The sequence below is a fragment of the Prionailurus bengalensis genome, chromosome E1, assembly GCF_016509475.1.
Source record: "Prionailurus bengalensis isolate Pbe53 chromosome E1, Fcat_Pben_1.1_paternal_pri, whole genome shotgun sequence".
Taxonomy (NCBI): Eukaryota; Metazoa; Chordata; class Mammalia; order Carnivora; family Felidae; genus Prionailurus; species Prionailurus bengalensis.
In genome coordinates, this window is record NC_057347.1 from 28997803 (window position 1) to 29023106 (window position 25304).

Genomic DNA, 25304 nt, shown 5'->3' on the forward strand with positions numbered 1-25304 from the left:
AAACGCACGTACGTGGAAGATGGGTTTGACAAAAGTGGGTGATATAAAGTGCAAAACTTATCTGCAAATAATGTAAGGAAATCGCTTTCAAGTTCTCTGCTAGAGAGAGGTTATGTAAACACCATTTCTTTCATGATTCCAATGACCCCAAGTATTTTCGCTGCCCGATTCGGGCAGCAAGAAAGCCTGGCTTTTGCTGGGATGGGTTTTTGTCTTATTTTGCCCTTCCCTATAGAAAGGAGACTCAGCTCATTTGGATTAACTGAAGTGAAAAGAAAGCAATATCTCTGCTCTAATTCCACAAGGCTAGGAGAGCCCCTTATAAATTCATTTCTGGTTCTCAGACATATGCTTGTGAACCTGTTGATTAGAGGAAGGGTATTATCTGCATTTGCTAGGAGAAAATAGAGCGCTGTGATGTTCCTCCTTCACCGACGGGGCAGTGAGAACGCTGTCCTCAGCCACAAGAGTGTTTAAGTCAGAGAGTAATTTGCATGAGTGGAGAAAGCTCATCTCAGAGGCAGGAGAAGCTGTCCTTCTGGCACCGCATCCTGGGGAAGGGACGGAGGGAATGAGTCTGGTCGGAGACACAGAACCCCAGAGGTCTTCCGGAACTCTGACTGAGGGAAGCCAAGCCTGGCGCGTTGGCGTGGCCCAAGCCGTCTCGGTCTGTACGCATGGAGGGGGCTTAAAACACGGGTACAGGCTTTGGTGCCATGCCCCCTGTGAGTGTCGCCCACCTTGTGACACTGGCTGCCTTCCACAGCCGGGGGAGGACGGCTCCGTAGAGCAGGCAGCATTAGAAGTGGGTCTTCAAGTAAGGGCGAGAGCTCGTCGCATGGGGTGGAAATGGAGTGGCAGGGACAACCACAGCGATCCAGAAGAACCTGGACCAAGTCAGAGGAACCATCAGCAGCCCCCACGTGCTGGAGAAGCCGGAACCATGATCGGGCAGGAGACGGGGTCCTACTACCCAGGAAAGATGCCCTGCTCTCTGGGAGGCTGGGGCTTTGTTCAGGAGGCTCTGTTTGGGCAGCCGGCAAGTGTTCTCAAGCAGAGAGGAAAGGCATGAACAAAGTTGTTTTGAAAGCACATTTCTCCCAGCAGTTTACTGGAGAAACCGGGTGGGGGAGCAGTATAGAAAGACGGCAGTAAAGGGTCTACGGAGCCAGCCTAAGTGAAAACCATACTTAGAATGTGAAAGCAGGAGAGGGAGCTTTCAAAGCCGATGGCATCGAAGTTGGAGAGAGAACTGGACCGTGGGGGGGAAGGTGATCACATTTTTTATCGTTTGGGAAGGAGGATGAGAGAAAACGGAAAGGAACGGGGTGGGGTTTCCATAGGACATCCCAGAGGAGATGTCCAGCAGATCACCGGACTCCCAAGCTTGGCACCCCAAAACACAGGCCAGGGTGGAGGTACAGACGTGGACGCGTCCACACAATGGTGATGCTGGAGGTGGAGGGGCAGGGGTGGAGCCCCGAGGATGTCCTCCTTAGGGGCAGGAGAAGAGAAGCAACCACACAAGTAAACAGGCTGGCGACAGAGAGACCAGCATCCTGCCAGACAAACGGGTGCGGGGACGGGTGTGGCTTCTGGAGCCAGACTCCAATCCTGGCTCTCCCACCTACTAGCTGGGAGACCTTGGGAGAGTTTGTCAATGTCTCAGTGCCCCGGTTTCCCCATCTGTCAAACTGGCTCTCCGCTCCAAACCCACCTGTTCATCATACTCGGGTTTTGTGGCTAAAGCTGGGACCCTGAAAACCACAGCTCGGCCACCGGGTCCCTGCAAGGCTGTGCCAAAAGGGGGCACTAGAGTGAGAGCCTCTATGGGTGGAGGAGGAAGAAGGGACTTGCCCTTTCCCTTCTGCTTCCTGGGGGCTTCCTGTCAGCTTGCAGTTCCTGTGAGCATCACCCCGGCAAGGCTTCTTCATCCTGGCAGCAGAAGCGCCTTCCTGTTCTAGCAGCTGAGTCTGCAGTTTCTCCCAACACCCGCAGAACCAGCAACACGGCGCCCCCTCCCCTCCCTCAGAGACATCAGCACTGGAGGCCGAGAGACCCCCTCCTCAGAGGTCTGGGGCCCTCATCCTGCAAACATCCAAGTTTTAATACTTCCGACCTGGTCAGCTGTAGGGGTGATGGCTGCTTCCTGAAGTTGTTATGTCTGTGGTACCTCCGAACATTGGTTCTCAAAGTGTGGCTCCCCACAACCCGCATCCGGATCACTTGAATACTTGTTAGCAGCGCAAATTTGGGGGCCCTACTCCAGACTTACCGGACCAGAAACTCGGAAGCGCGGCCCAGTAATCTGTGTTTTAATAGGCCCTATAGGTATCTGATGCACCCCAATGTCTGAGAAAACATGCCTCCATATTTTCTTTTTACCTTTTCAGTGAACTTGTTAACTTTATATCTCAGTAACAACTTAAAAATTTTTTTAAAAAATGTTTATTCATTGTTGAGAGAGAGAGAAAGAGAGACAGCGTGAGCGGGGGAGACAGAATCCGAAGCAGGCTCCAGGCTCCGAGCTGTCAGCACAGAGCCCAAAGCGGGGCTCGAACCCACAAACCGCGAGATCGTGACCTGAGCCAAAGTCGGACGTTTAACCGACTCAGCCACCAGACATTCCAACAATCCTTTATTTTAACTCTTTCTGCACAGATAACTGGTGTGGTTTCTGTCCCCTGGCTGGACCTTAGCTCATGGAATAGGAATCACAGTAATAACCTCATAAGACTAATACTTATTAACATTAGTATATTAGGTCACAGAAGCCAAAAGCAGAATTAAGAGACATTATGGTCAATAGAATCAATAAAAGAATATTGGATTAAGTTATTATTTCTGCCCTTTCAGAGCAAAGTTATAAAATTTGGTTGGGGGGGGTGGAAAGAAACCCTAACACACACATAGCCAGACTCTCTTGGAAAATACTTCCTTCTTAGTCCATTCCTACATGGATGCCATGCAAAACCATTCCATCTCTCAAGCTGTCAGAATGAACTACAGAATTCTTAACAGTCTCTTTCATACAGAACATCCACAGAATCCAATGCATGTTGGGGGAGGGGGGGTCCAGCCCTAACTTTTCTAAATGCAGGCACGTTGAGAAGGCCTTAAGAAGTCCTCATAAAAGCCTGCTGTTCACAAACGGGGAACCAATATGAGTTGTAGGCACAGAGTCTTGGGATGATAAGGAGGAAGGGACCACCCAAACAGACCAGCCCAGACCCCTCACGCCGCCGAGAGCCCAGAGGTGAACGGACATGTCCCAGGTCAAACGGCTGCCCGGCCGACACCGGGACCAAGCTTCCCAACTCCCTCCAACACCATTGAAGATGAGTGACAGGCTTGGCCAAAGCATTCGATTTCCTAAGTACAATAACTTAACAAGCAGCAAGAAACCAAATTGCAAATGGGGAGGGGGGTTAGAAAAGCGAGGCTGGAAAGAGCTTAAGAGGGAGCGGGACTGTCAGCACGCAGTTTTCTTTGCCCATCAAAATAACAAATGAAGTCAGGCATTTACTGTAGCGTGGCCGCCAAAGCAACTGGGAACCCACGGTGTTTTCAACATCTCGGGAGACGGGCAAGTCACTGCAAGACAATGCGTTCTTAATGCGTTCTTAAACAGATTCTGACTCAGACCCTGAGACGGTTGGGCCTCTTCCAAGAAACGTTAGCCACTGTGAGATATCTCTTTCAGTTCTCTCCAGTAGATCTCCTTGGAATTTGCCAGATAAAGAGGCAATTTATCATGTGGCCGAAGGTTGTATGTAATGCATTATCTGCCTTCCGCCAGGATTTGTGCATCTGTGTACTACCCCTGGTTGGACCGGACGACTGATTCGCCTCCATCTTGAGGTGCCATAGCAACATGAAATCAACAAGGAGAGGACCGTTAAATGAATAATTTACTGATTTCATAAGAACCTGTCCTGCAATTTATAGTTCTATTATCTTCCCTACCCGTGTCTTCACTGCTTTGTATAAAAGCTGCAATCAGGCTGAATAACATCTGAGAATCTAATAAGCCCGTTCAACCACGTACTCAAGCTGACGGGCACGGGTTGGTTTTGGTGGCCTCCTTGGAGGCCAGGTCCTCCCACAGCCACCTCTTGGTCGCCCCTTCTGCAAAGGGGGTAAAAGTTAGGGAGCAGATGACCTCCCGTAAGCTTTACATTTTCAAATGAAGCATCTTCCTTCCTTGGGACATTTGGAGCCAATCATGACAGAGCTGAGTGGCATTCAGAAGTATTATGTGGAAGAAATATCGCCAGCTACAATCTACCAATTGTCACTTAAAAAATTCCCCAAAGAGACCTAGTTACTAGCACAGGGGAGAGAGAAGGGGGGAAGGGGAAGCAAAGTATAGTTTCAGTGACAATTGTGGTATTTTAAAAGCTCTTTCAGTATTATTGGTGATAGCATTTTAGCGACAGAAGCACATCTCGTCACTCAGGCTCAATTTAAAGGGTATTTATGAAGAAAACAATACAATGAAAGCAGACCTATCTGCTGACTTATTTATTTGGGTGGAATAGGTGACAGATTATTTTGGTTCTGGGCTTTTCAGCAGAACGGATATACGCTTTTGAGACGCCTTACCCGCCGCCTGCTTCTCCCCAGTCCCCTCAAGAAAATCAAGAGGGAACCAGTAACTACAGGGAAATGCAGACTGCAACAGCTCGTCACTGAGAACCAAGTGCTCCTTTCATCCAGAATAGCGACCAGCCCTGGGGAGGGCCCGGCAGACGTGCAGAATTATCACGAACCCAGAGGAAATGGGCCTCTCGCCCTCCGGGGCCCCATGCGTGTTACCCGCCTTTGCAATGGGCCACCGAGGGTCTGCGCCACCATCGGGTAGCTAGCCTCCCCACCGAGGCCACACCAGCCTTCAAACCCTAACGGTCACCGGCAGTACAAACCACCCGACTCTCCCAGCGCACTGCTTAGCAAGAAGTTCCGTAACGTCTCCAGGACGCTGAGGGCAGGGGCTGAAGTCACCTCCTTGCTGACTGTCACCTACTGTTCAGAGGGAGGCACGGTTCCATGACGGGAGCGTGGGCTGGCGTGGAAATGAACTCAGGCACGTTACTTTTGTAAACTTCCTGGCCCCGGGACTAGGACAGCTTGGCCCAAAAGGTAGACCATGGCAGTTCTGAGAACGTGGGACTTTTGGGCTAAATCTCTTCCCCTCGTCTATTTATAGTGCACTGTCTCTATGGCTGAGGTCTGAAACCCAGCCAAGCGCAGGCAGAGGTAGGCCTGTTAAGTCCTGCTCACGTGATTCAATCTCAGAATTCTGAATATATGACTCAAGGGCTTAGCGTAAGGCAGACGCTCTGATGAAGGTGACAAGACATCTCTTCTCCGGCGTCAAAACTCTCAGGTTGCTGGCTGCAGCCTCCACCGTGGCTCATGTCAACATGGGTCCTGTTCACTGGCTTCAGAAACACTGAGGAAGTTAATAGCGCTTTTCAGTTATATTCTGATTTCAGTTTTTACCAATTTCATTGACAGATGCTTTAACAGTAATGCGTGATATCTTGCCTTTACCAGGCTGACACTTAAAATAGCTCATTTCCCCGGCGACTGGACTGTGGCGACTTGGAACAGAAGAATTCCTGTCATTTCACTTATCTGGCCTGGGTTGAAATGTTGGCAGGAACGCGAACACCTTCCTTGCCTCTATAAGCCTCGGTTTCCCCATCTGTGAAAAGTAGAGTCCCACTCCTCACACCCATCGAGGAGGATCCGTGGGTCACGTCTCCAAAAGGACGCAGACCTCAGCCCTGCCTGGCACTGCTGTGCCTTCCCTGTGGTGCCTTTCCCCATATTCCCCCCGCTCCACCCCGCCAAGCACACAAGGTCTCCTACTTGCCTGGCTGACAGCCCTTCACCATGGAGCCTCCACGCGGCCTGGAGTTTCATCTGTTTTGTTTAGTGACACATCCCCGGGCCCTAAGACACTAGCGCCCAGCGGGCACTCAATAACTATTTGAACGTACAGATGAACAAATGCGGTAGCAAAGGCACCAAGTGGCAGCTCTCTGAAAGTTCGATTAAATGGCTCAGTCCTTGCTTGTTTTCTAAAGAGGGAGAAAAATCTGTATTTCAGTGGTAGGAACAGGGAACAAAGCAACAAACGGCTGGGCCTCCTGCCCAAGGTCAAAATGGGCTGGCTCACACCAGAACCTAACACAGGATCCCTGAATTCCTTCTGACTCTGAGAACCACTCTGTGCTTCTCCAAGGCAGTTCCGGGGCCTCACGGTGGCCTTCCTCACCATCTCTGGCTCAACAACATGAGAATTCAGAAACCCAGTGACCTAAGTGCTGGCCTTGAAACAACACAGAGACGTCAGTAGAAATCGATCTATCTCACTTGGTTCTGGGGGCAGATAGTATTATAACACATGCTTCAGAGGCCTGGGGCCTCTTCTTTCTTGAGAAAAGACACTAAAATATTTGGCAGCCCATGCTACAAGCTTCACGTCCTGTAATCTGAAACAAGACACAAGAATTAAGTAACAAAGGCTCCTCCATCAGAGACCGAACCTGTGCTTTGTACTGGGAAAACTTCTTGAAGGACATAGGTAGAAGCCAACAGGGTACTGAGGATTCTAGACGCGGGGCCCACTAGGCACCATTGGTTCCACTTGCTGATTCTGATAGATGGCTCCCTCTCTTCAACAGAGGCCAACCTCCCCAGAGCTAAAGAGGGGGCCGTGTGCACGGACCCTTTGCCGGCTTCTGGCCTGCAGCCAATGGCCCCATCACGGACGTGCCCTGCACGGTGCGCCCCCCGTTAGAAGGCTACAGAGACAGTAAGGAGATGCCAGTGAAAGCATCTGGGTGGTGGGTCCTCCCAGGACCGGGCTGGACAGAGGGTCTGGGGCCCCATGTTCTCTACACACTAAACCTCCCCTATGAGCTGCAGCCAGCGTCCCCTGCCGGGAGGAGAAGACGGCATGACTGTGGCTGCCTCCACGCTCCAGGCTCCCGCAGGAGAGCTTCATTAGATGCGCTAACCCAGGGCCATCAGTCCGACAGTCTCTTACTTTCAAAGCTTTCATATGCCCCCCACTTGTAATTGCCACACGCTTGTGACCTTTCCACCAGGAATTGCCCAGCAGGGACAGGGACAACAAGGTCCCCAACAGCTATGAAGAGAAAGCTTTCTCCAAGAGCCCTAACAACTTGGGGGGCTGTTCTTTCACACAGCCCCCCTCCCCCAGCACACAAAGCCGAGCCTCCCGCTGGGGCTCTCCCTGACGAAGCCAACGCCCCCCGGCTGCATTTAAACCGGCACGCAAGCAAAGCCACACGCAGAGGTGTTCGTGGGAATGTGGACAGCCTTGCAGAGTGAGGGGTGGGGTCTGGCAGGTACGGGGCGGGGGGGGGGGCGCTAGGAGATGGGTGGTGGTTGACCGCGTCTCTGTCTGGTCAAGGCCACCCCCGCAGAAGGGCAGAGCTCGAAAGGAAACCCATTTCTGATCAGCGCTGTCAGGCGCTCGCAGCAGCCCGGCTCATTGGCAGTCGGCTTCGCGCAGAACTGCCAAACTCTGAATCCATTAACGGCCAGGGGTGTCAGGAGAAAGCTCGGCTTGTCAACAGAAACTCCTTCCGCGGAGCCCACATGCTGTGTTTACCTCTCCAGAGTTCAAATGAGCAGCTCCCCTCTTCCTCACCACCCTCGAACACACACACACACACACACGCACGCACGCACGCACACACACACACACACCCCTAGCTGAGCCCATGTGAGGCCGACCTCTGCCCCAGAACGTGGGAGGGCCTGGCAGCCTTCTCCACACTCTACCCAAGTTAGGCCAGCCTCCGCTTGGTGGGACTCCTCTGCCTCTCCCCTCTGAGCAAAGCCCCCACACCGAAGACCTGTCTTCCCGGTCACAAGAGCCACAGGGACAGCCACATGGGGATGAGGCCCTGGGAAAAGAACTTGTTTTTCAGGTGTTAAATGGGGACAAGAACAGCTAAGTCTACCAAAGGGCCTCGTGGGGGACCTGGGGCGGGGTAGAGCCACGGTTTTCTTCACTTGGCTCTAGAGCCCCTATGCTGCCCCACGGGATCCCAGAAAAATGACTTCATCTCTCTGAACCTCAGTTTTCTGACCTGTGAAATGAGATCACTGTCGACGTGTAGAAGCTGTTGTGAGCATTACAGGAGACACTACAGCCTAACGACTTAGCTCCTCGCCGCAACGGCTCTGAGGCCCCAAGGGATGGATGGCGAAGCCTTAAGATGGCGGGAACCTAGATCCCTGGATCACCACGTGGAAGGAAAGCCAACCACCAATCTCTGTACTGAACTGCTAAGTGAGCAAGAAAGAACCTTCCGTTGTGTTAAGCACCAAAATCTGGGGGTTTAGTTACTTCAGCAGCTGGTGTTACCCTAACTAATAACCCTACTTGCCCAGTAGCAAGAAGGACAGCATCTCATTTGGGATTTGCACTTAGGCAGGTGGCTCCCGATCCTTTGCTCTCGACTCCTACAAAACAGTTGAATGATGGAAGCCTTCCACCTACATGAGGGACCCATCCTGCACCCCTCCACCGCCCCTGGGCTCAGAGGGAGACGCCTGGAGGTCCTGAAGGCTTGCCTGTGATGCGGTGCAGACGTCGAGGAGGGGAGCCTCATCTCCCCAATGGCTTCTGCTCAGGGTCCCCGGGAAACACAGAAAGCCATTAACCAAGGGAGCTGCCGATGCAAATCAACCTGGAGAGCCCTATATGTTGTGAGTGGCAGGCACTAACCGTTTGCGTGACAAACCTCCTAGAAGATGCCGGCTAAACTGCCCTTTTGTGCCAATTAAAGATTCTCCAGAACACAAAGATTACACACCATTCTGCAGCACTGACAACAATAAAACAATTTTAAAGGCTATTCAGATCTTCGGTTCACAGCTGACACTGTCGGGAGGGGAGATGGGCTGTGGCTTTGTTCTTTGTTGTTGTTGAGTCTTAAGACTTAACCAAGGATATTTGGGGGAGGAGTGGAGACTGGCAGGCAGGAGGAGTCTGAAATGCATTCTTGGAGTTTTTAAAGAAAAAAAGTGAACAACCTGATATTGTTTTCTTGTGCGTGTGTGTACAGAACCTTGTGCGTGCAAACGCACGCACACACACACGCACACACACTCCCTTTCTCACTAACTCCTCTCTGGGGGTCCTCAGAAATGTCTCCCAAGGAATCCTGGTCCCTCTAGGGGTCTGATATACCCGGACATATGAGGTTATAGGTGGCACTAAGCTGATATTTTTGGCACCAATTAATTGAAACTACAAGGGCAGAGGCCTGGGAGCTTGTTCCCATGTGTTTGTTTTAAAGGCAAATTTCCAAATCAGTAAGAGATTCAGAAAAAAGAGTCTTGGGGCGCCTGGGTGGCTCAGTTGGTGAAGCATCCGACCACGATCTCATGGTTCGTGAGTTTGAACTCCACGCCGGGCTCTCTGCTATCAGTGCAGAGCCCATTTCAGATCCTCTCTCTCTCTCTCTCTTTCTATCTGCCCTTCCCCCTACTCAAGCTTGTGCGCGCTCTCTCGCTCTCTCTCAAAAATGAATAAACGTTAAAAAAAGCCTCTGGGTTTTCAGAAGGAAATGCATTCAGGTCCTCAGACAAAGCAAAAGGGGGAGTTTATTTTAAGCGACAGTATATTGCCTATCAGGTCCTGTATGTGTGCCTGTGTCTTCAGGGTCCTCCCAGCACTCACCCCTGGTCCTCACCGTCTGCCCCTCCAAGAACTAGAAATCGACATCTGCTACCCAACAAACCTGTGAGTGTCCCACTCAAATGGACCCTCTGTGAGGACAAGAGTGTCTCCTAGTCTTTTTGATGAATCCTTCGGCTCCGGGGCAGTCAGGAGCTCTGGCCTCTGGCTTCCCCAGTACCTTACAGTGCCTACAGATGCTCAATGAGCAGTTACTGTATATTTGCTGAGTATGTGTAGGCAAATGTACATCAGGTACCTCAGATGTCCGCTGGTCACTTTAGGTTCATAAGTACATAGAGCCATGTTCCCACACAACGCAGCAGGCAATGAGCAGAAGAAAGAACATGGTTTTCAAACAGTGGTTTTCAACCCAGTGGCAGTTTTGCTTCCCAGGGAACTTTGCACTATTGGGAGACATTTTTTTTTTTTAAGGTTTATTTGGTGGGGGTGGGCAGAGAAAGAGGCAAAGAGAGAATCCCAAGCAGACTCCGCACTGTCAGTGCAGAGCCCGATGTGGGGCTCGGACCCACGAATCGTGAGATCATAACCTGAGCCAAAGTTAAGAGTCAGGTGTTGGCACTGCCGCTTTGGGCAGGCTACCTGACCACACTGCGACTTGGCTTCCTGGCACGTCTCATGGGGACCCTTGCAACTGCCCTGCAGAAGGGTGAAGTGAGATGCCAAATAAATGAACGTGTCTACAGCACCAACGCGCTGACTGCCGTTATTACCAGTACGCGCCCGGAGGCCTGGGGAAACGCCACCGGGGGCCCACTCCCCAGGGGCAGGAGGGGAAAGAGCGGTGCCCTGATGGTACCGACTAGCAAATACCCCCGACTTTGCGTGACAGTCCCTGTGTCTCATCATCTGCCTCCATCCCGAACGGTCCCCTGAAGCAAATTCCCTCCTAAGAGAAACATCTTCCCCCTAAGGGAAGAAGAGGAAGAAGGAAAAAACAAAACCAAAAAAACCAGCCGAATGGTAATCAGTCTGGGGCAGCTCCCTTCAGCTGGTTGTGATTAAAACCGCATTTCCATTCTGTCTGCTGGGGCTACGCAGAAGGCTTGAGACCTTCTGAGGAATGTGAGCTCCCGGCACCCCCACCCTCCCAACTTGAACAAAGAGTTGCTTCCAGAGGGCCAGGGAAAGGCGCTGCCCAGGCGTGAGGGGAGGAGCTGGACTCCAGGAGCACCCAGCCATTCTCCAGTCTCAGGCGGCCCCTTCCGCCTGGACGGCAATGGTGAGAGGAAGGTTCTGGAAGAGAGGCCAGGGCACGGCTTCTGCCCGTGCCCTCCCCACAGAAACAATTAAAGTGCTCAGGCCGTGGCTGCCAAGTTCCTCCATCCAATTTGGTAGATATTTTAATAGAAGAGAAGAATTCCCAGAGGCCCCCCCCCCAACGGAAATGCCCCATGTCAGGGAGTGTTTGTTTTCATTTCCTTTAGCCGTCAATGAATTCTACTCATGGCAACGGCTTGGGGCTGGATCCGATCCACACAGAAGCTAACCAGAAGCATTTGTTCCCTGAAATAAATCTCTCTTTGGGGAATGAGTTATATATACATCCGTGGGGGGGGGGGGGGGCAACACACACACACTCACACACGCACATATATTATGCATTGCAGACCAAATACACGGGGCAAATCCCCAGACAGGCAGCCTGAGCCTCTGGGAAGAGAGGGCGATGTGTTGGGGAGCTTCAAAGGACATTTAGACAAAAGTGGCTTGGTGGTAAAACTCAGCGATGCACGGTGCCCTGTGAGCGGGAAGAAGGTTCATGAAAGCGGAGTCCTGTAAGGTACACGGCAGGATCCAGTAACAGGACAAATCGCGACAGGAACCCTGGGCACATGGCGTGCTCTATATACCAAGAACCATGCGTATTTCACATGTGTTAGCTCGTGTCAGGCTCACAACAACCCAAAGGAGAATAAGTAGCATTATTATTGCAGTTGTGGTTTCCATTTCACAGATGAGCAGAAAAAGGTTTAGAAAATTCAGGCACTTGCTCAAGGTCCTAAGACCTGGCAGGGCTAAGATACAAGCCCGCGGATGTGGCTGGTTCCAAATCCAGTTCCCAAACTGCGACACAGCGATCCCCGGCCCACCACCACTTCAGAAGAGGTCAGAAGACCTCCTCATCCCCATTGCCTACTGCGCGTGGCTGGGCCATTCGACTCGTGGGGCCCCCCAGGGCAAGCAGCCACATTCGCTGTGTGCTTCCTACCTGCTCCACAAGGAGGTGCCCTCCCAGAAAAAAAAGCAGGTGCTCCCGCCAACCTGCGCACACCTACCCCTACTGGGGACCCTGGTGGGTGTGGTTTAAGAGGCTTCTCCTGTGAGAGTAATGCCCACCTAATGTCTTCTGTGGGATTCCACGACTTCAGCTTTCCATGGGGCTTAAAGCAAAGTCCACTCACTGGCAGGAACAAGGAGGAATCCTGCCCTGAGGGTCTCACACATCCCGCCCTGGCTCTCTCTCGGGCTTCACACGGCTGCCTTCAGTAAGTGAGGGCGGGCCCACCCAAACACCCAAACACCCAAACTGAGGGAAGCTGTGTGTCAGCTCCCCCGTTCGTCTTCCCTCATCTTCTCAAGATCAGCCGATCAGGCCCCTGGGGGTCTGTGAGAAAAGGACCAAGGGGTAAGGGCTCAGACATCCCCCCCCTCCCCGTCCTGCCCTGCCCTGCCCTCAGGATGCTGATGACTCTCTTGGAAGTCCATGCTCTTGGGTATGAGAGGACCTTGCAACTTCCTGCAGAGTCAAAGGCTGAGAGGGTATGTGCCCATCTGGACCACATAAGCAAGAACACTCGACGGCAAACAGGCCTGGGGGATGGGGGGAAGGAGGGGTCCACAGCTGCGCCCCTCGAGCTACTCCCTAGAGAATTCCAGCCTGTCCCATTCTCATAGGATCAGGGAACAGAGCAATGTGCCCTTTTGGGCATCTGTGGCAAACAGGTCTGCTGTGAGTCCAGGGCTACAGACAAGGTGCTCCATGAATGACTCAGATGGACCAGAGTCAGCTCGACCTGAGAAGCCTTGGCCGACCTCGAGGTCAGCACAGAGGTCACGAACTCCGGGGTCTTGGGGACCAGACAGGTGGCACAGATGAGAAAGCGGGATGGCAGTGGTGTGGGGCGACCCGCCCGAAGGGGCAGCCACCACCCAGAGGGTCAACTGTGTGGCCAAGGCTGTGTGCAAACACAGCCCATGTAGGTCCCTGACCTCTGCTCCAAGCAAGGCCTTGAGAAGGGGCAGAACCACCCGAGCAGGAGCCCAACGAAGAAGGACAACGGCCCTCGCTTCCACGGAGGCGGCTCTGTGCCTCCCACGGACAGTCGTAATGCGTTTCATCATCACTCATGGCCCCATGAACCTGGTACTTCTATCAGCCCCGTTTTGTAGGTAAGGGAACTGAGGCACAGGCAGTTTAAGTAACTTGAAGTAACCTGCCCAAGTCACGGTGGTGGGACCTAGATTTGAACCCAGACAGTCTGGCTCCAGCCCCCACAGGCATGCTGCTCTACTGCCTTCCACCCACGGGAGCTGCCGGCTGCCAGGCACACTGCCGTCCCCATCCTTGCTGCAGCCACAGGGCCGACACCGCCGTGGCGCACAGCACGTGTGACCCGCAGTTAGGCGCCCTCTCCGCCCGCTCCCCCAGGCCGGTTTGGGGATTCATTCGTTGGTTCCACAAATACTCGCTGAGAGGGTCCCACCTGCCAAGAGCCGTGCCAGGCACTGGGCTACACAGGAGAGACAGGGGCTGCCCTCAAGGAGGGTCCATTCTACTGAACAAGAGAGACCAAGGGTTACTACACAGAGTGGTGGGTGGTAGAAGGGAGGAAGCCCGGGGCAACGCAGGACGTGCATGCACCAGCCTTAGCGTGAAGGTGGGCTTCCTGGAGAAGGTAGCTTTTGAGCTGGGTCCTGGAGGATGAAAAGGCATGAGGCTGGAGGAAGGAGGGACGTGGGAAGAATGGGAAGAATGTTCTGGGCAGAGGGCGCGATGCAGCACACGAGATCAGGGAACTGTAAGAGGGTTGGTGCTGGAGGGACAAAGAGGTCCAGGTGGCCACTGCAGGACAGGAGCCCGTGGGCCACGCAGGCTGTCTAGATTTTATCCCAGGACTTCAAGCGTTGGAAGGCAACATCAGATGTGCACTTTATTTTTTTTTTATTTTATTTTATTTATTTTTTTTTAACGTTTATTTATTTTTGGGACAGAGAGAGACAGAGCATGAACGGGGGAGGGGCAGAGAGAGAGAGGGAGACACAGAATCGGAAACAGGCTCCAGGCTCTGAGCCATCAGCCCAGAGCCCAACGCGGGGCTCGAACTCCCGGACTGCGAGATCGTGACCTGGCTGAAGTCGGACGCTTAACCGACTGCGCCACCCAGGCGCCCCAGATGTGCACTTTAGAAAGATCCCTGGGGCGCCTGGGTGGCTCAGGTCAGTTGAGTGTCCAACTCTTCATTTCAGTTCAGGTCATGATCTCATGAGTTCGAGCCCCAAGTTGGACTCCGTGCTGATAGCACAGAGCCTGCTTGGGATTCTCTCTCTTCTTCTCTCTCTGCCCCTCCCCTGCTCGCACATGCAGGCCCACTGTCTCTCTCTCACTCTCAAAATAAATTAATAAACTTAAAATAGAAAGAAAGGAAAGAAGGAAGGAAGGAAGGAAGGAAAGAAAGAAGGAAAGAAGGAAGGGAAGGAGGGAGGTCCTCAAGCAGAACCGTCTGGAAGATGGGGCAGGTTGGAGATGGGGAGACTGGAATTGTCCTGGGTCCTACTGGTTGCAAGAAAATTTTGAGCTCTTGCCCCTCCCCCACCACTCCCATCCCATCTTCTCTTCCAGACCCGCCTCCCAGCCCCAGACACAGGAGGGTCACAAGCCAGGGCCTAAAGACTACAACTCTGCAGCTGAAGAGGTGACCCCTGGGTGGGAACCGAAATCCCCTACAAGCCTTACCCCCTTTCCTCACCTCTGACTGTGGTCACATGCTCCCCACCAACCAAGCCTGGCTCAGGGAGCCCACGGACTGGGCACCCTCGTCATCTGTGTCTAAATGTAATGAAAAAAATTGACTGTGTGTTTGGTGCAATAAGGCATGACACTGTTTACACAGAAATAATAGCCCAACTGTGATGGATTCTAAATCTCCATTACACTGAAAGATTTGAAGGAGTAAAGCAGTTAGAAAAATAATTGGTTTTCTTGTTTAGCTTAAAAATCCTTTATGCTTACAGATCATGGACTTCGCCCCTCCCTTCTTAGGGGCTTTAAGATAGAAAAGACCAGGAGCAAGAGGGATGAGGCAGAAAAGTTCAGAACTTCTGTTTTTCCCGAAGGCTCCTTGGAGCCTGGATCTCAGGACACAAAGGCCCCAGCCTCCTGTGGCTGCTACTCTCCGCAAAGCTACCTCCCCGTAAGGTGGAAATGGAGACAGGAGCTGGTATCAGCTGCCCGAGTCGGGGTTGGCGAGTGGGGGCTCAGCCCCAGTGGGACGAGCAAACCAACCACTACGGGGAGCATTTAGGGCTTTTGATTTCAAAGGAGGAGTAGCTGTCCTTTAAAAGAACAAAAGGAGAAGCAAAGATTCGGACCTCGGGGAGAGGCAGCTTAGGACTCCTCTTGGGCCACCTCACTGTATCTTCCCAGGGCTCTTGAGCTTCAGCTGTTTACAGAGCTGGGAAGACGCCCAGACGAGGCGTGAGAGGCCGTGTTGTCAGTATGCACGTGCCAAAGAGATCGCGTGCCCCCCGCCCCCAGCACTGGGGGACCCCCCCCCAAGGCCTTCGGTAAGCTGTGTGCCTGAACACGACGCGAGGGGCTGGCTGTTGGCACCACCACCTCAGTGGTGCAGGCTGCTTGCTGTCCCCTCCTCGGGAGGTGGCAGTCCCTCCTCATAATAACAACAGTACACGAGACACGTGTTATGCGGTGCAGGTGCTGGGTGCCAGGCACGGCTTGCTTAAGCACTTTGTGTGCGTCACCTCATCTAATCCTCACAACGCTCTTGGGGAGACACAACTTCCCCCATTGTACAGATGAGGAAACCGAGGCTCCAAGAGGTTACAGAACTCACCTAAGGTGGCCCCGGGGATTCAAACCCACTCCATCCGCCTCTAGAGCCTGAGCTCCCGTCCGCTATGACTTACACTCTTGGGCTTGAAGCACCCACTTCAGAGAACAGATCACGGTGCTGAGGGGGCGACATTTGTTGGCTGGACCTAGAGAGGACACATCTGGCTCTTTGGTGGGACACTGCCAGACACCCCAGCCATGAGCCAGAGTGTTATTGTGCAGGTCCTGCGGCCAAGGGGTAACACAGGACGGGGTGGGTGGAGTGTACGTATAACTCCGCCCTTTTAAAGGGAAAGAAACTCTATGGGAATGGCCTTGGAGGATCAGTAGCCGCGGCACTGATGAGTATTACAGGAAGACAGCACATTGTAAGGATTCCCTGGCACCAGTGTTCTAGGTCGCCTCTCCGCAGCTTCTAGAAATAGGCCTGAGGAATGTCTTCTGGTTGAGTACAGCACGAGAGAACAAACACTAAAGGGGAAACCCTATATCCTTCCTTCCATCTATCTATCCTTCATCTGTCCTTCCATCCATCCGTCCATCCGTCCATCCATCCATCCACCCATCCATCCATCTGTCCTATTCATGCATGTCTTTCCTTCCATTCATCCTCGTTTGCCTTCCTTCCATTCAACCATCCATTGTCTTCTTCCTTCCTTCCATCCCTCCAGTACTGATTTTCCAGAAGTACAGTAATCTCCTGGGCACAAACTCTCTACCTGGCCAGCCAGACTCTTGGCTTCAGGACTTCTGGGAGCCCCGGAAATGCAAATCTACTTGAGAGTTCTTCCAGGAGGAGCACTGCCTGCTTTCAGCAGGCTGACGAAGGGATGGGTTTGAAGTTTTTCCAACTTGCGCACTCTCACCCCCATCCACGCTTCTGGCTAGCCGGAGGCCTGACCCCCTCTCTCCCTTCTCAACGTGAACAAGTAGGGACTGAAGATCCGGTCCTGGGTGACTCAGTTTCTGGATGATGATGTGTAGCGACTTCCTCCCTTGTGCTCACAAGATGAGGGACCCCTTTGAAAAGCATTCAGAGGATGAAAAATCACAGCAGCCAAGATTCGCTCCGTCCTCTGGTTAAACTAAAGCGCAGAGGACATAGAACTCAGATGGATGAAACAGACCTTAGGTCGGTCTGACTTAAGACCAGTAGCTTAAATATGATTTTCATTTGCAAATTGTACCTAAATGCTGCCGACAGCTACCTTAAGAAAAAAATTCAATAAAGAAAAGAGGAGATGAGTGTATAGTGAGGAAAACGCAGACACTTATGAGTTCAAGACCCCGTGGGACACTCCTGAATATTTTAAATATCTTGGGGGAAGAAAATGAAAACAGTTTCTCCCAACTTAAACCAGAGAAGGGAGTCTCTTTCTAGTCTGAAAATCCTTTGAGGCAATTCTTTAAATTATTTACTAGCTTTTTGATTATATTTTATGGTGGGGTGGGTGGCAGGGGAGGAAGAGAGGAAAAAGAGAGACGGGCAAGAAGTAAGTGGGAGAAACCTGCTGCTGACATTTTCAATATCTGTCTGGAATATTTTAAAAGCCGAGTGTCTGTTTGAAATCGCACAGTCTCGGGCAACAATGGCCCGCTGCCTCCGTACTTCTTTAGGTCATATTTGCATACAAAAGACCAGCTGCTGAGCTGAGCCTCGGAGCCACAGTGGGCCTGGGAGAGGCGAGGTTACCAGCAAGTGTAAAGAACCCACAGAGACCCCATTAATTTTTCAGGAATTCTCAGGCGCTGGCCTTTGAAAGGCCACTGGGAAAAATTCCAGTCAGTCTCCCCATAGTCACTGCCACTAAATGTTGGAGGGCAGGGCCTCTCCCCTAAAATGAGGGGAGGCGCCCCTTCTCACTGGCTGCGGGGAGCCAGGCGTGCGGAGCCGGGGAGAGCCTGCTGTGCACGCACCCAAGCCTCCCTCCGAGGTCCAATTTCAGGAAATTTATTCCAGTCGTAAGCTATTAGGTGCCAATTTTTCAAATCAGCCTTATGATTCCAAAGCGGGTGCCGCCTAACGGACCGTCCACGGGACTCAGCTGAGCAAAGTTCCCTACAAGCATCACGAGAAAGCCTCATGTTCTTCCATGTTCTCAGGTTTTAAAAGAAACTGATACGTTGCTAAATACAGTTTGGGGTTTTTGGGCCACTCCAACCCCACAAAGGTAGACAGAAGAGAGGGAGAGGGGGAAAGAGGAGACTAGAACTCAGGAAAGGATGGCCACTGGGGGTGAAGAAGAATATGGCACAGCCCCACCTCCACCAAGACATTCCTAGTGTCCTAGCCTGGTGGCCCCTGTAAAAGGCCACAGACAACACTCCCCCCTGGCCCCGTGGGCCTGGCATAAGGTTTCAATTATGCATGGAGAACTCTTAGCCTAACAGCCTGGCATAGAACAGACCCTCCCAACACACTGGCTCCTTTTGCCCTTCTGCTGCCCTCCACCCCACCCCAGGACCCCTGGGTCCAGCAGTCCTTGGGATCAAGAGGACTCATTTCTTGGGAAAGAATCAAAGCAGCTTCAAAAGGAATGGGGACAGGGATCCACCCCGTTCTCCCTGCTTAGTACCAGGAACCCAGGAAGATGGCTGTCACTAGAAGGGGTGTCTGCAGGTGGCTCGGGGCTGGCTCCAGTCTGAGCAGAATACCCACTCCATGCTTCGATTTAGGTTCCCAGGAACAGCCATCAAATTGTGTTAAACAGAAATATGACAGTAATGAAAAAGATAATCACAATGTCACACACTTAAAACTGTGCTAGGTGGTTCCATCAAAAAAAAAAAATTTTCCCCCATCTGTGAAAAACATTCCCACGGTCAAGAAGGGTGTTATTTCCCGGGGAAGGTAGAACATGGATATCGTCAGCAGGAAGCAAAGCCACACCACCAGCTAACGGGGAGGCTGCCACGCACTTTTACCCCCATGCCAGGTGGGCACTGTTCACGGGGCTCCATCACATCTGACGAGAGAGACTGTTTTCACCTGAGGTCTTTCATCAAGGTCAGTTGTCCCCCCCCCCCCCGCCCCCACCAAGCTGAAGCAGGAGGCCCTGCAGCCTGCCTGCTTGACCAACCCCAGGAAAAGGGGGAGGGATGGGAAGAGGCAGTGGCCTACTGGGATCACTCAGGGCTCTGAAGGGCACGTCAATGGGCACCGGTGTGGGAGGAGAGCCCACCTGTTCCCATCTCCTTCCAGCTCCAGAGGCGGGCCCATACCCAGTCGATGGATGGGCCGTCCTCTTTCTTGCTTCCCTCCTCAGGCAAACGGATGTCACCATGTTCTACGCCTCTCTGACTAACGTCTTGCGATCTGACCACTCCTGGGAAGATCGCCCGTTTCTCAACTCCGCTTCTACTTCCAAGACGACTCTGCTCTGCTACCTCAAGGTCACTTCTTTCCTCCCTTCCTCACTCAACCACCCACCCTATCCCCAAAAATATCAGCCGAAGAGTTACAATCATTTGGAGTCCAGAAGATATTTATTGAACACTGAGTTTCTGAAGCTGAACCAAATTAAACATGCCAGGAGACAAGATGGCAACGTCTTGGGGGTGACAAAAATTGAAGATATTCAGGACATAATCCATTCTAGGTACTATTCTATTCTAAGAATCCATTAAGTATCAAAAAAAAAAATGCCAAAGGAAAAGGCGTCGTGTTTGGATAATATGGCTGATGAGTGAACAGAACTAGCTTTGAAGGATGGGTCAAGTGTGACCAGATGGAGTGGGGGAGGGGCCCTCCAAACTGGGCACATCAGATGCATCCTGACACAGGGGCTAGAACAGTGAGTTCACTCCGTGAAACCCAAGGGGAAGAGAATGGATAAGTAGTTGGACTGGCCCGGGAGTAAAAGAATATACTGGAAATCCTGTGGAGGTCGTGTTGGTGGAGAGGCAGAGAATTCATAAGGGGAAGAGACCAACCTGGCCCAGAGGCTCCTAGGTGACAAGGGTCTCCACTGGAGGCAGCTTCAGCAGGAAGGAAGAGATCTGGCCTGAGGGGAGGGAGATTTCACAGACAGGAACCTGAGACGGCTTGACAACCGTGACTTTCTCAAAACCTTGACAATCCTCTAGGTTTTACTCATGTTGGAAATTCCCCAAGACCAAGTTTTTCCAAGTCATTTCAAAACTATTGGTGCTCCTCCGACAAAGGTCCTCTCCACTGCGCCTGCCACCTCCACCCCTACATACACGATGCTGGGGGGTGGTCCAGCCCCACCCCACCCCCTCTCAATGTGAGCCTGACACCCCAGACAGAAAACAACCCATCCTGGGGAACTGAGCAGGCTAGGGTTCCAGCAGAAGGGAGAGACCAGGTCTGTCTGCATCCTTCCCACAGCACGAGGTCTAGGGGCCACCAAAATCCAAGTAGACCAAGGGGGTACTCACTGCTGTGAAATCGCAGCTCCCCCATCCTGAGACCCACGGTAGGAGGGACCTGATGGCACCCACTGAGACGCAGGCAGAGAACAATCTAAGAGGGAGTTACCCAGCTACCCTCCGTCCCCGCCATCCACATGGGTACAACACAGAACGGCAGCAACACGGGAGGGGTGAGGGGGGGGGGGGGGACATGTGTGTGCTGGTGGGCATGACATTGGATGTAGCAGGATAAGAGTGTGACATCCCCGCCATCAAAAGGAAGGAAGGAACTCCAGCTACCCAGAGGCCTCTGCTACATTACAGACTTAATGGCCCATAATGCTTTGGGGGCCAACATGCCCCTCTTGTTGAATTCCAACACGACTAGCTCTGCACTTTGCCTAAATTGATCGCCCTGGAGGAGGAAATGCTTTACATGATAAGGCTCATTCAGGGGATGTCCCCTGCCTTGTGCTGGAATATTTTTTGATCAACAGAAGGAAATTCTCTCTCAAATGCAGGCTCACAAGTGTTTTACCTCCTGCCCCCACCCACATAACACCCTGCTTGGAACGGCACCCTGGACAGGGGACTTCTTCAACCTCCTGGAAGAAAACGTGTCTCAGAATGGCAGGGGGACCTGGTGGCCGCAGGCTATGATGTTCTGGGCTCATGTGGGCACAATACCCACCCTTGCAGGTGCCAGGGAAGGGAGTCCTGGCACAGGCAGGCACACCGGAGGGCATCCATTTGCCCCTAGTGGATGTCTGTGGCCTAAATAATAAGGTGAATCATAAGGAGCTAAGGTGGTGGTGGTGGGGGGGAGTGGCAGAGCAACAGAAAGGTCAAGGGAGTGGAGAGATCAGGAAAACAAGAGGGTGTGGGGCAGAAAGAAGAAGGGTAAGAGAGGGGAGACGGAAAGAACGTGTTATACGTTGAATCGTGTCCCCCTAGAGTGGGTGTGTTGAAGTCCCAACCCCAGCACCTCAGAATGTGACCTTATTTGGAAGCAGGGTCCTTGCAGATGTAATTAGTTAAGAGGAAGTCATACAGGAGGAGGGTGGGCCCCTAATCCAATATAAGGAGCATCCTTACAAAAAGGGGAAATCTGGACCCAGACCTGCACGAGGGCAGGACGCCCTGTGGGACATAAAGGCAGGAACAGGGTGATGTGTCTACAAGCCAAGGAATGCCAGGGATTGCCAGCAGACCTCCAGAAGCTGGCGGAGAGGCGACAACCTCCTTCCCACCCACCCGCAGGCTGAGCTGAGCCTACCGACACCGCGGCCCTGGGCCTCCAGAACCATGAGGCAATAGATGTCTATTGGTGAGGCTGCTCAGTGTGTGGACCTAGCTGCAGGCCTAGGAAACCAGAACCTGGGGAAGAAAAGAAGGAAAGGAGGAAAGGAGGAAATCTGTGAGGTGCTACCACTTCTTAAAATCACGTGGGACGGCGTGTGGGGGGCTCAGGCTGTGCCCCCGGTTGTTCTGGCCGCAGCAGCAGCGGGCCGAGAGGGAGAGGGTCCCGGCCTCCTGGCCCGCTCCCTCCAAGTCCTCCAAGTGCCACAAGGCCTTCTGCTTTGGCTCGGCTGGAGCTACCTCTTAGGAGGATTAATTTTTAATAAATCAGCACTCTTGTTTTTCTGTACTTATTAAAATTTAAGACAATGAGTCATGGAACCTGCAAGGCTTGGGTTGACTAATTACCGCCGAACAGCTGCCTGGGATGACCATGCGGCCCTCAGGGAGCGGGCGGGATGCTGTCGCGTGTGGCTCGGAGAGAAGGCTGGGCTACTACAGCTCTGCATCTGAGGGATGTGTGCCCTGCCCTGTGCGGCCCAGTCAAGGGGAGGGCTATCAGCTTCCGAGGGGATGGGGCACAGAGACAAGGGGAGGCTTCAGGCCTGACACTGACCCACAGGATGTGCGGATCTAGCTTCCCACTGAAGTGCTCCAGAGGGGGGTGCAGCCTCTGCAGCCAGCCAGAGGCAGAAGACACAGAGTTTCCACCTTGCTCTGTCGTCCCATTCAGCCTACCTGCGAAGGTCACCCTCCCTGGGACCGCCCCCCGCCAGCCCCACCCTCAGCCCCAAAGGCCCTTCTCTCTTCCCAGCAGCTTCAAACCTCTTCCCCTCCCCTCCCCCCCTCAGTTCCCCTTCCCTACTGGAGGAAGGACAAGTGGCAGCCTCCAAGGGCATCCCTGTGACCTGGCCCCCTCCGGCCCCAGGGCCATGGTTCTTACTTCCCTTCTGTGGGTACGCAGGCTCTCCTTCCACCTGGAGTTCTCATCAGTGCACCCCTCCCCCTCGGCGAACCCGATTTGTCCTTCCAACCCCGCTGCTCAGGCCTCATGCCCCTCAGTGCTCTGTCCAGATGAGCCCCTGGTCCTGTGCCTGATTGGCTGCCTAGCACACTTCATGCTGTGGTTTGCTTACCTGTTAGTTACCAGAGGTCCCCAGGGCTATGGACCGTGTCCGGTCTCCAGTACCTAGCACTATGTCTGACCCCTGTCCAGACCTGACGGGATACAGGAACAAACACACACTCTCTCTCACGCGTGCGCTCACAACTGCATTTGCTAAAAACTGTTCTAATCAAGTCTTAGGGTTCCAGCCTAACTAGCCGGGAACGTGGGAGCTTTATGAGCAAGGGTCAAAGGTTCAGGGCCTCGCATCATTCTGACGTCGGAGAAGCAGAAGCCACAGAGGATGATTCAAATCTCTCCCTTCCTCTCACTAGTCCACTTGGTGCCCTTTTCTGGGTAAGTCTGACCAGGGACACAAGTCCTGCACCAGGCCGGGCAGCCTGCCCGGTCTTCGCTCTTCGCTCATCTCACGCCCTTCCCCCCCCCCCGCAGAATAAAGCAGGGAGCGCTTCAAAAGAAAGTTGACAAAGACCAAGTTCAACACAAAGGCAGTCTTTAAAAAATGTCACAAGGATGTTTGTGAGAAACATTGAGCCCAAGTCCCCCAACACTGCAGACAGTTTAACTTCTGTGCCACAGAGATACTCTGAAATTCAAGTTTTCCTCATTGCTTGTTAAATGGGAAGAAAAACGTTAAGTAGCGGGGCCTGTCTCCGCTAAGCTTCTACCCAGCTCTTAAAAAGACGTAGGCATTCTTCCGAGCGATGCGGCTGAGCCACCAGTGCTGAGACCGGGCTGAAGTTATCTGGTGGCAATTAGGAGCTGCCATAGCTACCCAGAGCAAACAGCCCAACACTCCTGCCAGGTGCCCGGCAACCGCAAGGCTGGCGTGGGCAAGGGAATTCTCAAATTATCCTCCCTGGCCTGCAAGGGCGCCCTCCCCACACACCATGCCTGCTTTGAGACATGGGATTAGGAGTAATTAAGGGCCCAATTATTTTCTGGAGATACACAGTGGCCCGCCTGAGATATGGGCTGGGCAGCCAGGCTCCTCACTGATCCCTCAGCGGCAAAAGGAACACAATATCAGGGCCGGGGTCAGGTTCCCCAGCCACTTATCCAGGGGCTCCCAGAGTCCTTGTATTTCTAGAGACGATACTGATAGTGAAGCTTTGCCCACTTCGAACAGTCAGCCAGATATTGCACACCGACCCAAAGTTCTTCTGACTAAAGCATCGAAACAGTAGTTGACCTGCAGCTCTGATGGCCACTGGGAGGTTATATTTATACGTATATATGTTATATTTGTATATGTTTACGCTCATGTTACAAATCATAACAAAGCATTATTATATATAACATTATATATAATAAATCATGAGTTCACTATATAATATACAACATATAACAATATACCTCATAGAATATGTATCACATCCTATAAAACTATAAAATTATATGTATGTGTGAATATGTGCACATATACATATCTATGTATATAGAAAATATATTAGGCTGATACATTTCTATTTAACTATTTTTTATGTAGTTTATCCTTGAACAATGTAGTCATTAGGCATGCTAACCCCCTGCACAGTCATAAATCCGAATATAACTTTTCATTGTCAAAAAAACCTAACTACTAAGCCTACTGTTGGCCAGAAGCCCTACCAGTAACATAAACGGTCAATTTATATGTTACATATATTTTTAAATTTTATTTACTTATTTTGAGAGAGAAAGAGAGGAACAGGGGCAGAGAGAGGGAGATAGAGAATCCCAAGCAGGCTCCACACTGTCAGCACAGAGCCCAACGTGGGGCTCAAATTCATGAACCGTGAGATCATGACCTGAGCCAAAGTCGGATGCTTAAGCAAGTGAGTCACTCAGGTGCTCTTGTTATATGTATTATATACTATACTCTCACAATAAAATAAGCCAGAGAAAGAAAATCATAAGAAAATCACAAGGAAGAGAAAATACATTTATAGTACTGGACTGTCTTTATGGAAAAAAGTTCTGCAGAGTAGTGGATCCGTGCAGTTCAAACCTGTGTTGTTCATCAGGCCAACTGTTTATGCAATATATCTGATAGCTATATTGATATCAGCTTGGTACATGAATTTGTATCTGACTTGAATTACTAAGTCAAAATTCATCTTACTCCCCAATATTTATTAATTGATTTTTAAGAGAGAAAAATATTCTTTCAGAACACCGGATCAACAGGAGAAAAAAAATTTAAAGAAGCAAAGATGTCAGAGAACACTCTATTAACTCCCATCATTTCACAGCTCAGGAATCTACAACCTTAAAGGAGGAAGTGACTTGAGAAAGTTTCTCAAAGAATGCTCCAAGAGACATTAGTCTCATGAGATTCTCCTTAAAATAACTTCAGCGGCCAAATAAGTTCCGGAAACACTGTCTACCTCAACCTGCTCTTAGAAAATGAGAATACTCATTAGCAGAGTAAAGGCACTGAAAAGTCCTGTAATTTGAGGGGGAGAGAATGTTTATTCAGCATTTGCTAAATTTATTTATAAATAAATTTATTTGGCCACAGAGTCCTTGTGTTTCCCAACGTTTTACAATGCCTTGGGGAAAATGTCCAGTCTTCCATCTAGGGTCCAATTCTGTCCAGAGAAGTGGTGAACTTGGCAGGGGTGATAACTCTGACCACACATTAAAACTTTAGGCCCTGGAACATGACACTGCCAAACCTCTCATTCCCCTCCCCTCCC

General features: G+C 51.8%; 1 protein-coding gene across 8 annotated transcripts in view; it reads right to left on the reverse strand.

Moving 5' to 3' along the window:
• Positions 1 to 25304, reverse strand: part of MSI2 (musashi RNA binding protein 2) — a 393222-nt gene that overhangs the window by 182900 nt on the left and 185018 nt on the right. The window lies entirely within an intron of this gene.